The sequence below is a fragment of the Athene cunicularia genome, assembly GCF_003259725.1.
Source record: "Athene cunicularia isolate RWA chromosome 2 unlocalized genomic scaffold, athCun1 chr2_part1, whole genome shotgun sequence".
NCBI lineage: Eukaryota > Metazoa > Chordata > Aves > Strigiformes > Strigidae > Athene > Athene cunicularia.
In genome coordinates this window covers 85,262,770-85,274,830 of record NW_020799095.1, presented here as the reverse complement: position 1 = coordinate 85,274,830, position 12,061 = coordinate 85,262,770, and the positions used below count along the sequence as shown (strand labels likewise).

The following is a 12,061-nucleotide window of genomic DNA, read 5'->3' as shown; positions in this document are numbered from 1 at the left end:
GTCTTCTCTTAGGTGTCCATACTGTGTCTAGGGCAAGATAGCTCTGAACTGTTACTGAGGTTCTTAAATACTACCTTGATATAAGTGGCTAACAGAAACAACAGTAATAAAGCTACATTTTTAAGGAGCAACAAGCAGCTCACCTTAATGCCTGGTTTAAAAAAGGACTGTTGCCTGTATGACTCTTTCAGCATACTACTTTGCAGGCAAATTAAGTTCTACTCAGTGGGTGTTTACTTTCCCTTTAGCCACTGAGATACTGGACCAGTACAGTTTAAATATAAATATCAGTTTTGTTCCTTGGTTCTAGTTCATCTCTATTTCCAACATAATAGAACATAAATCTGATCACACAGCTTGGATAATATCATTGTTCACTTTATAGCCATGGCTCACCGTCACACTGGACAAGATCACACCGGGGATAAGGTCACAGAAGCTCTCTGTGTGTCTTCTACCCTGTGATGTTATCAGGTACTCAACCCTAAAGCAATAGAAACACACTGATAAAAAGAGGGGAAAGGGAACTGTGATAATAAATCAACTCAACTGCAGAGAAAGTGCCAGGGAAAACAATATTGATTTTTTTTTACAAGTCAGTGCACAGATTTGTCAGACAAAAGAATAGAGATGTCAAAACCCAAAGAATCAAACACACTAATATTAAGAGAAAAACAACCCCACTACCTACAAAATGCTAGAATGTGTGCATAGTGATGTTTATCATGAAGAGGAATGGTATTTTATCATACCCAGAAAATTTAAAGGAAATATTTATACAATCTGTATTTAGCAGCTACTGTTTGCCCCTCACACTGATTTTACATTAAAACATCTTAGTAGGGTCAGGCAGAAGAGTCAAGTCCACTGCAAAAGAAAACCGCCTCTGGCCCAATGAACAAAAGATGCTTCATTCCTCACCTGAGGGAGGTGACTCTCTGGTCATCACCAGTGACCATGCAGTTACCTCCCCAGATGGTAGCAGAGCATCTTGCTTCTCTTCAGTGACTTAGAGGAGCTTTCTTTCTGAAATGGCCATGTTACACTCATGGAAAATAGGAGATTGGTCAAGGTAGGGCAAGAAGACAAGACCATATTGGAGAGAGAAGACATTTAAACTCTATTCTGCTAAAGAAATTATTAAAATAATATAACCAATTACAATAAGTATACTAGATGGCATCATAAACTCTGATACTCTCACCAAGGATCATAAGAAAATAGTAGTTGTGTGAAATGCCAAGTATAAGAATAGAAATAACTAGCAGTTCAGAACCGTAATTCATCTGTTATCGAACACTTATCTTCAATAAATTCAGAGAAACTAAGGTCAGAAAGACAATTACTTCAATTATTGTGTCCCATGTAACAGAAGTCCTTAAATTTCATGCCATTGCTCTTATTTGTATTCCCAAAACCTGTCTGGCTAAATCAATTATTTTAGAAAAACATTCAGCATTGAATTGAAGACTTCATAAGGTGTAGAAATCATCAACTTCACTTGTAATCTGTGCTAATGTTTCAGTGTCCTCACTGTTAAAAATTAGTACTAATTTCTTATTCAAATTTGTATGCCTTTAACTTCCTGTCATTGATCTTTTATCTCTTAAATTATGGAGCACATGATTTTCTCAACATGAAGATATTTGGGCATTATAATCACATCACATTCAAATCTTCTTGTTAGAACAATGGATAGATTTAATTCCTCAAAATCTCATTATAACTCACTTTCTTCAGCACACAGTTATTTTTGTGGCTCTTTTACTCAACCCTTCCAATACTTTGCAATTCTGGAGCTGCAAGTGGTTGTTACTCACATGGTTGTAGGTTGCACCTATGATTGCCTGGAGATACGCTGGTGTCAATTCACCAATCCACAAGACTGCAGCTCATTTCATGCTATTGTCAGTAGGATACTAGACGTATAAATGGCTACATGCCATTGCACATGCACAAGGTATGACCTAATACTGAACCACAAATCAAGCTACTATAAAAACTCTACGCTTTAGCAACTGTTGATATTCTTTAAATTGGGCATACTGTTTTCCTGTGCTTGGCCTTGCTTTGATTTCCATGCTTTTATTTCCATTGAATAAGAAGCAATGCTGAAAGAGAAAATAAACTTCTTGTCTCATCTTCAAGGTATGGTCATGAGAATCTTGTTTAGGAAAGAAAGTATAGTATAAGTAGCAGACCAATTATGGACCTCATTGTAAAGGTAAATAGGAGTCTTGATTTCCAACACCTACCCTTCACCAGTTGCCAAGATGCTAAAATAATTATGATCTTTCAAATATTCTTGAATTTTATTTGTATATTCTCTTCTGTGATGGGATTTTGTTTTATTTGCCCGTCTTTACAGTCTCTGAAATCATTATTCCAAATGCAGAAACATAATGCACAGAAATAGTTAAAATTTATTTTATCCCCAGGTATTCAATATTCTCTCTCTGAATACTCAGCAAATCCATTCAAATAGTGGCTGTACTGAACTCAGTAATCCCTCTTTTTCTGACAGTAGTTCCCCCTTTGCAAGCTTCCCAAATTTAAAAACATGTCCATGCCATAAGCCATGCAGCAAAACACTCCGGTGCCTGAGGTTCTCTTCTTATAGGGATACTTCTAGGTACTAAAGAAAAGTGCAGTGCATCACAGCCAAAGTTGTAGGTAGAGTTTTCAGCACAGCCAAGAAGTCCCTTGTGCTGTGAATTCTTCACATAGTGTGGGCAGCCACTGGTCACACCATTGAATTAGAACCTCTTCATGATGGGGAAACAGCATGTAATTTGAAATGGGCTGATTAAAATGACAACATTTGAGAAAGCTTACAGCTAATTTTGTTTGCTCAGCACAGTATGAAAACAGCTGTCTTTCCATGATCTCTTCATGAAAAAGTAGTTCAGTGGTAAACAAAATTTCAGAAGCAGAATCTGGGTCTTTCCTGTTTGTTTTGTTTTTCAAGACAAAATTGTGTTAAAATGAGGACTATTAAGGCAGCCATCTTTCAGCAACTTAAAGGCTCTGAAACCAACTAGAACATTTAGAAAAAAGGGTGATAGTGCTAAATGCACTATGAACAGGAGAAATGCAAGCCACTGGATTGGCAGAGCAAGACTTTCCTGAATAAACACCTACATCTGATAGATGATAACAAGCATGAAATAACAAGGCTTGCCATAAAATATGTTTTTCCCAAAATACACTGGTTTGTTCTTGTTCACAAGGCCTGACAAACATAAAAAAGTTGTTTCTGTGGCTACTGTACAGGCTATTCACTACCCGGACTTCTGAATTCAAGCCCACAGTTTAAGCCTATGGAGTCTTGGAAAAATTCCACACTCTAACATTGTACTTATCTATGTATCTTTATGAAAACATCTAGACTTAAAAAACATCTCATGGAACCACACTTCTCAGACCTAAATAAAAGTCTTATCTACTATGTTAGCTAGAAATTGTCTTTCCTACTACTCTTTCCTGAGTAATCTGTTTCCCACCCTGTCATCTAATGATTGAAGTACCTTCCTTTTTTTTTTTTATTTTCCTACAAAACAGTAAAATAATTATCTTTGAACAAAATAACAAACAAAAAAAAATCCCTGATGGTTCTTAAAAGACTCAGAAAAGCCTCAACCAAGTAGATATGCTTCAAAATTTTTGACAAGTTCACACTTGTCTTACTAGAAACAAGTTCAAACTAAATTTAAAAAAAAAAAAAAAAAAATAAAAATCACAGCATACTGATTTCATAATGTTAATGTTTAATTTTTCCATTTCAAGTGTGTGATTCACAACATGGGCAGCTATAGACAGAATACTGCACCAGGGACAGAATCTTCAGTCTCTTCCTGAACCAGGCTGGTCTGTATTTCCTGAGCTCAGACTCAGGCAGCAAAACTGAGTGCATGTTCCTTAACAGCTCCAACTGGTCCTTCATCATCTCTCCTTCAGAGTCTTCTGTTTTCCTCACTTCTCTCTATCTGCCAATATGACATCAGTATTCAACACTGACCAGCAGAGGACCAAAACATTAATGACAAATTTATCTTGCTCAGCCTGTGTAGCTATTTGCTTTAAAGTCAAGTTATTCTTATGAAAATGTAAGTCAAGCACAACATGCCCGCTGGCATTTTTCCTTCACACCAGCACATCTTATGAGCCTAACAAGGCTCATCCATCATCTGCACTAACCATGGACTGAGGTGAAAGGTCAGGAGTCAGGGTTTGGAGAAAGTCAACTGTAAGGGGACAGAAGGCATGCTGACAGGGAAAAGACTGTATCACTGTCATCTACCAGCAATCACAGCAGCAGTGATTGACAAAGACAATAGAGTTTGGTAATACATGGCAATTATGCATTTATTTCATACATTCCTTTTGTTCTCCACAGTTGTAAGATGCAATAGTTACTGCTGAAAGTCTATGAGAGACTTTCATGACTTCTGCCATGTGCACGGTGCACAGCATCTGCTCATCCTTTAGAGGTGACCCCTTAATGAAAGGCTCACAATTTTAGGTTCCAGGTTCAGTCATTTTGCCCTACACAGATGAGATTTCTTTTTCCTCCAGAAGACTCAACAACTGGGTGAAAGCAAGCAGATGGTCTCTTCTCACTGGCAGACATTCCTGATAGTGCTGTTCTGGACATTTTTCTCTGCAGCTATGTTCTTTTTTTTTAAAAAAAAAAAAAATAAAAAAAAAAAATCACCACATTAGACTTTCTTAAATCCCACAAGCTCTCTCTCTCTCTGAGCAGGGCTTCTCTTTCACTCCAAACTATCCAAACTAGAAATTAGAAAACTGTTGCCACATTTGTAAGACAATTGCTCTCCATTATTCTAAATCTCTTAACCATTAAATATGACAGCCTAACCAATAAAAACATATTCAATTTTTTTCATTTCATTTCTTTAGAAAACTAAGGAGCAAAAGAACAGCAGTATATATGGGATTATCTTAATAAGAGAAAGATATCTCAGCAGAGCCTGCTAAACAAAAGCAGGTCCTTTTCCCTGAAAAACATTCTATATTGTAAAAGCAGTAAACAGTAATATAAAAAAAAGTTTCCCAAGTGACATGATCTTTCTTTCACAGTCCAAAGAGCAAATTATAGGAACACTGATCTCAGAGGGGTGTTTTAGGAAAACATACCCACAAAAACATACAGAAATATGGTATCCTGGATATAAAGGCAATAGTCTCCACTTCTTACACTACTGATGTAAGGTAAAGGCAGAAATAGAACCAGGGTCTATGGCTGTCTTTTGAGGACCAAGGGCGAAGGCTAAAATTTATAACTTAAGGAGAAGGCTGTTCTTAAAGGAAAATAATCAGAGAAGTCCTGAAGGGATCCTTCAACCACTCAATCCGACTTGCTGTAACATACATTATGTATATCTTCCAGCTATCCTGTGCTTCACTGAAAAACTTCAACTTGGCTAAAGTAACATTTGTCCAACAACTACAGAAACGTTTGCCATAGGTCTTGCCAAGATGTCTCAGGTGAAGAACCCTCATTCACCCTGTAGCACATTTCAGTGCTTGCCTGCTCTCGCTGTGTGGCGGCAGCTCCCAGGGAGTCACTCTCATTATGCCTTTCCAGCCAGAATGAAGATCTCTTCAACAGCCAGCATTTTTTTTCACCTCAGAAATACTTACATGCAGTAATCAAGTTACCACAACCTTTTGTTTTTCCTTCTCTCAGCTGAACAGCTGGAGGTTTCTAAATCTGCCCTTCAAAGGCCTTTACATCATTTTTGCAGCTCATTTACACACTGGTCCTGCTTTTAAAATATGACCACAGCCAAACAGTGGGGAACAGAGCCATATTTAGCTTCTCAATATCTGTCTCACTGACTTGGTTTAAAGAGGTAAAAATCACCTACTCATTGATCCTCTGTGCTACCTAAGGATCACATTAGCCATTTTGTCAGCATATCACTGAATTCAGTATTTATAAAAGAAAAAAATGATGCAAAATTTTTTAGTGTTCTAGTACGCCACAGTTTATAGCTAAAAAATATGTTACCTATAATATGAATGTCAAAAATCTTCCATTCTTTTTTTTAAAATCCCAGCCCACAATTGATGATACTGAACCAAGGAGGTGAAAGCATACATAGTAGAGTGCTAGTCTTTGTTTCAGTCATAGCCATTCAATGTTTTACATACCTGTCTTTATTTCCATGAGAAGATAAATATTTAATCTTTCAAAATGTTACGTCCTGTTTTATTCTACTATTGTTTCAAGTAGGATTTGTTATAGTAGGACTAACCATACAATCTTGAGAGTGGTCAAATATCCAGAAAGTCATTAATCTTGGATCTATACACCAGGAAAACTGTGTATAAAAGATATAGAGTAAATTAAGGATTTTAGCCTTTAGTGGGACATTCTTTTTCTGTGCCCAGCTCCAGAAGACTTAAGCCCATCAGCCAGTACATTTAACTCCCAGAAGGCAGCAGAGGAAAGGTTCATGTGAAAAAGCACTTGACTGCTGAAGAAGCCACTTCATACAACTATTAATCCCCAAGAAGGACAACAAAGCTTACACTAAGAGTGAAATATGTGCAATTGAGGGTGCTACCCATTTCATTATTGACTGCTGAATGACCAACACTGAAGCTGCTGCAAGGAAGCAATGATTTTCCTTTCCTCCTTCGCCTGTTTCTTTACAGTGAAGTTCTGGGGTCTGGGATTTTAGCATCATAAACTGCTGTTTCTTAAGGATTTCTGAATCTTGTTTTAGTAGGCAAGTCAAGACTATTTTAATGAGAATTCTTGACTATGAGGCACTGGGGGGGGTGGGGGGGGAAGCACCTACCACCCGTTTAGAAATACTTTTATTTGTGAGTGTATAATACATTTAAGTGAGTATTTTGGACCATTAAAATCAGTAGCAGTCTCACATGTGAATTCAGACTCCCCCAGTCTGAGAGCAACTCAGACCCTCTTCTTCTGAGAAAGGCTCTTTATTACTCATCAGGCATAGCAAAAATTAATGCCAGCATAAGGGTGGGATTTTTTTTTCTCCTTGTTAAACATAAGGTAGTTCCAGGAGCTGATCAGGCATGCTCAGAGCACACCTAGATGTTTCTGACTCATCAGGGAGCTTAAAGCTGCCCACAGAGTAAGATCTTACACTGCCGAGACCAAATTTTTAAAATAAGGGCAGAAATATTAACTTAGGAAATAGCTCAAAGCTTCTTCCTCCCTTTATCTAAAGAAGTTGTCATTTTCTTTTGATCACAAAACAGAAATTCTAGGCTCGCTCACAGAATTTAATGCTAATCCCTGGAAGATGGTGGATTTTTTTAGCTGTCCTTATCACTACATAAGTAAAATTTTCTCTTAAAATACTATTAAGCTTAGAGTCTTGAGTTCTCTAACTCTGCTCTCAATTACCTATTCACTTCTGGTTGTACGGTAAGGTTATCCAGATGACTCAAGATGTTTCAAGCACACCGTTTTAGCACTTCTGAAAAATCTCACTAGGCACTTATCTATCAAATATATTATTTGGTGGTGTAAATCTGTCCTTTAACAAAGCATACAGGTAACTGGGCTTAATTGTTTAACGAATAGGTACTTTTGAGGAAACAATAACTTGAAATAATCTATTTGTCAGTAGAGTTAATAAAATCCCTGTATAAAAGCAGTTCTATCATGTAATTTTATTCATGTAGGTAATAGAAAAAAAGATGCTTTCCCCAATTCAGTTTTAGATTCGCAACATTTTTGGGGGGTAACAGAAAAATCACACTTTTGAAGTGTTACCTGAGTTGTACTTTTGTCTATCTCTGGATATCGCAATGACTCTGTTTAGAGATTTGACTTGCCTGCAAGCACAGAGCACACTTTTCAACTCCAAAGATTCACTTAAAGCAGGAATTGCTCAGGTTTTAAGCCCAAATCACTGTCAAGTCTTATATTATGCCAGCTGTTGCTGATGTGCCTCAAACAGAGACTAAACGCAGAACAAGAAGTTCCTTGTTCCCAAGAGGTTACAATCTAAGACTCAGCAGCAGAAAATAGAGGAATTAGATATACAGAGAAATACAGTGAGACAATGGAAAGGTAGATGTGAACCAAGTGAAACAAATGCTTGCTTCCATCAGAGATCTGCAGTGTCCAAACTGAATGCGAGTTAGGTACTCTCCACCATTTCAAAGGAGACAATGACATCACTGGTTTGTCGCAAATTTGCTTTCACATGATTACAACTTGGTTTTGCATGGTTACTTCCAATTCCTATTCCAAGAACTTAAAAGTTCACAAATCTGCAGAGGCAAAGATCCTGTGTCAAACTACTGTTACATGACATTATGTCAGAGTACTTAAAATATGTTGAAATTGCAACTGCCAAGCATTGGACGGCAAAATTCCATTTAGCGATCTGATTCAGAAGAACCTTTCTGTTTCCTTGGAGTATGCCTGTGGCCACTTCATGTATTTCCAAGTTCTTTTCTAATATGTATTCTCTCTCAGTATTTTTAAATATCTCTAATATCCATTTTGATTTGGAAAATAATGTCTATGTAACCTCTCTGTGCCTCTTATGACATTTTAGTACTTGTCCTTGGTTAGTAGTTATCTGGCTTTGTTTTGCGATGAAGAATAAAGGCAGCAGAGTCCAAGGAGATGCATCAGTTAAATGAAATTAGATAGCACCCACTAAATATACTTTTTGTCGCAGGATCTGATTACTCCCTTCACTTGCCAGACGCGGTTAGTAGGATCACTTCATATGTAAAGCTGCCTCTATGCAGCTGTCAATCATACACTTCATCAGGTTTCAGATATTGTGTTCTTCTAACATTTTGATAAGGTTTAACTTAGACATTTTTATGCTATTTCTGACTTACCATTCAGTGTACCACCTTTACTAACAAAAAAACACCAGCCAACCAACCTTGCTATATTTATGGAACAAAGAAATAGAGTCATTTAATATAACAGGTTGGCAGGAACCCATAAGGAATATCTATGTAGATGTTTCTGAATTTCAGGTTTATATTTACAGTCTCTTTTGGAAAGGAACATCTTGGATTTCTGGATCTGTTACAGAATGCATTACATAGCTTTAAATATTCTGTATCTGATCCTATAATAGTCTAAGCATTTTTAAATACTCTTATCTGGTAATAAAATCATGCATAATAAAACATTATCAAACTCTACTTTGGTCTACTCTATCTTTCTATTATAAAGTATTAAATATTAAACAATTTAGATAAAAGACAGGAAAGAGGTACTTTTCTTATCATAACTTAGCATTAATATTTCATTAAAGTCCAGATGTAACATATTAAATAGTGACTTTTTTTTCCGGAGTATTTCTTCTTATCACCTAATTTTTAAATGACAATACTAAAAATGATCTTTTTTTTTGTAGGAAACATTTAGATTTTGAAACAAAAAAGTTACAGTCTATTTCTCAGAGTTTTTATGAACTGTGCAAAACTTAACCACAGTCCAAATCACATTGTTGATATTTCTGGATTCTTGATAGCTTCCAAACATTTTATTTTTTAATTTATTTATTGAAAATTTAGAGTTGCAACAAATGACATTGACCTCTATTTTTCAAGCAGACTTTTTTCTTTTTTTTTTAATAGTGTAAGACTTAAAACACAAAACTTTGCTTCAGAAACAAGGAATGAAGGGAAATTCTATCTAGTGATCTGAATGAAGGGCACGAAGTTGATCATTCATTCAACTGTTTTTTTCCAAATATATGAAAATAAATAAACAAATAAATTCAGCTATGAAGTTTTCATTTCTCTCCAGATTGTTGAACACCCCCTTCCTGCTTCCCCTAGTTGGAGCTGCTGCAACCATCTTTTGCACAAGCTTTTGGTGAGTATACACAGCATTTGTATTGATGGCTTAGACTTCCGAAGGCATGGATTTTTTTTTTTAATTATATGATCTGTATCCTGTTACTATCTGTATTTATATCACCATGAGCTCTTTCCGTTCTATTGAAGTACTAACCTTAGTACTTGTTAGTACTAAGGTCTTATTAATGTTCTGTTGAAATGCTTTGTGTCTAGTTAGTTGCATATGATTTGGCCAAAGTGACTCTAGCGCTTAATTGTTGTGTTATGCTCTCAGGCCAGGGACTATTCAAAACATGAGAATTTTATTAAGTTGTAGTTGCAATTTTATCTCATTTAAGCACATTATAGTTTGTACCTTCCTCATCCTAAAGCTGATTCTTAATAACTTTAGTCTGACAGATAATAATGTAGCAATTGTTTTCATTAGTTTAGGAAAGGGAACTGACCCTCGGAGCCTGTACTATTCTGCTGAGATAACTCCACACAGTGAAAGGGAAATAGGTAGCTCACCCATGCACTTAACACACACAGCACACACACACACACACACACACACACACACACACATGAAAAGAGAGGAATCCGTGAGACAGGTAAGCACATCATATAGGCACAACACAGACAAGGATGAGATTAGTGCTGATGTGCTTATCATCCCTGGACAGTTCACATCCTTACAGTTATACCGAGCTTTTTCAAAGAATGTGATGACCTATTTGTCTTACTTGGTGGGAACAAAAGGAATTTTTAGGACATCTTGTGAAATCAGAAAATGAAGACCTGGGTAACCACACAGAATATAATAAGAAAAAAAATATTTCAAGCTCTGGGACAGACTTTTTTTTTCCCCCCTTAGGATAAAACATTTGCCTGTTTCTGATGCCACTGTCCAGTAGACATAAACTCTTGACTCACTCTGTGAGACACTGTTCACACACACATATATCATTGGCACCTAAAAGCACATAGACTGTGAAGTACAGTAGGACACTAAAGCAAAAAAAGAGACATGAAAAGAGGAGATGGAAAGGTGATAAGAGTAACTAAGTAATGTTATCACTTCATAAAATTTCTTCTAAGAAAAGTGGAAAGCATTTATTAGTAGACAAACTGAACTGGCTAGGTAGTGACATTTTTCTTTTCATCCTATTTCCTTATTCAAATGGGGAAAAAAAAAATCAATATTCAGGGGGGGGGGGGGCAGTTTTAGTTTTAGCTACTTTTGCTCTCTATGGCCATATTAAACAAAGACACAGAAGCAGTTTGCTCTATATATGCTCATTAATAACTGACATTGATCAGCCTAGTTGCAAGTGCACATTTACACACCACTGCTGAAGTTATTTATGTCTGATAAAGTTATGCACCTTTCCTATTAAATTATTAACTCACAATTGTTCTCAAAAACATTTTATAAGGGCTTCCATAAAATTAGAATACTTAGAAAGAATGTTGCTTGGCATTTCCAGGTAATTGTTTTCTGCAGAAAACAGTAATTAAAGATTAACTCCACAAAACTAAAAATGTACTATAACCATAAAAATCATGCATCATAATGCAGACCTGTGATGGAGCATACTTTTAAATTGCCTGAGAAACATTTTTATGTATAAACATAGAATTTATCACTTTCATAACTCATCATCACATCACTATATTCTGGTGCTCATCTTTTGTAAAAGATGGAGCTAATTGGCATTCTTAATTGATTGTCAAAGGAGAGAATTTAATTTCTTCACTGTAATTCTACTTCCATGTAAGTCAGAACACATTGTGGAACAGGGGAACTGCTGCCCTTTTCATTTATTCAGAAATAGACCCAAGTTCACAGGTAAATTTAAAGTCTGTCAGTTTGGTTTACTCCCTGGTTTGCTGGAATTGCCTAATCCCATAGCCAAATTCAACACATACATAATAATTTGTTACTGAACTTTAGTGTGGAGCAAAATAAACACTTCCCCTGAGAGACAGAGATACCTAAGAGACACAGACAATATTATTATGAACCATGTCACATTAGAATCCTCTACCTAAGACAGTCCTTCAGCACTGTGCTTGCACCTTTATAAACTCAAAAATACCTTGTCAAAACAGAATATCCTCTTAATGGCATAGTGTAAAATCCCAGTTTGTTGAGCTGCAAAGCAACCTTCTGATGAGTTTACTATTACAATTCGTTTGCTATTAAAAAAAAAAAAAAAGTATCAGCCAC

General features: G+C 36.3%; 1 long non-coding RNA gene across 1 annotated transcript in view; it reads right to left on the bottom strand.

Annotated features, from left to right (window-relative positions):
- Positions 1-402: 402 nt before the first annotated feature.
- The window catches only part of LOC113477401, a 135,639-nt gene continuing 123,980 nt past the window's right edge, over positions 403-12,061 (bottom strand). The window contains exon 3 of the long non-coding RNA XR_003397893.1: positions 403-484. This is a non-coding gene — a long non-coding RNA (uncharacterized LOC113477401). The remainder of the gene's footprint in view (positions 485-12,061) is intronic.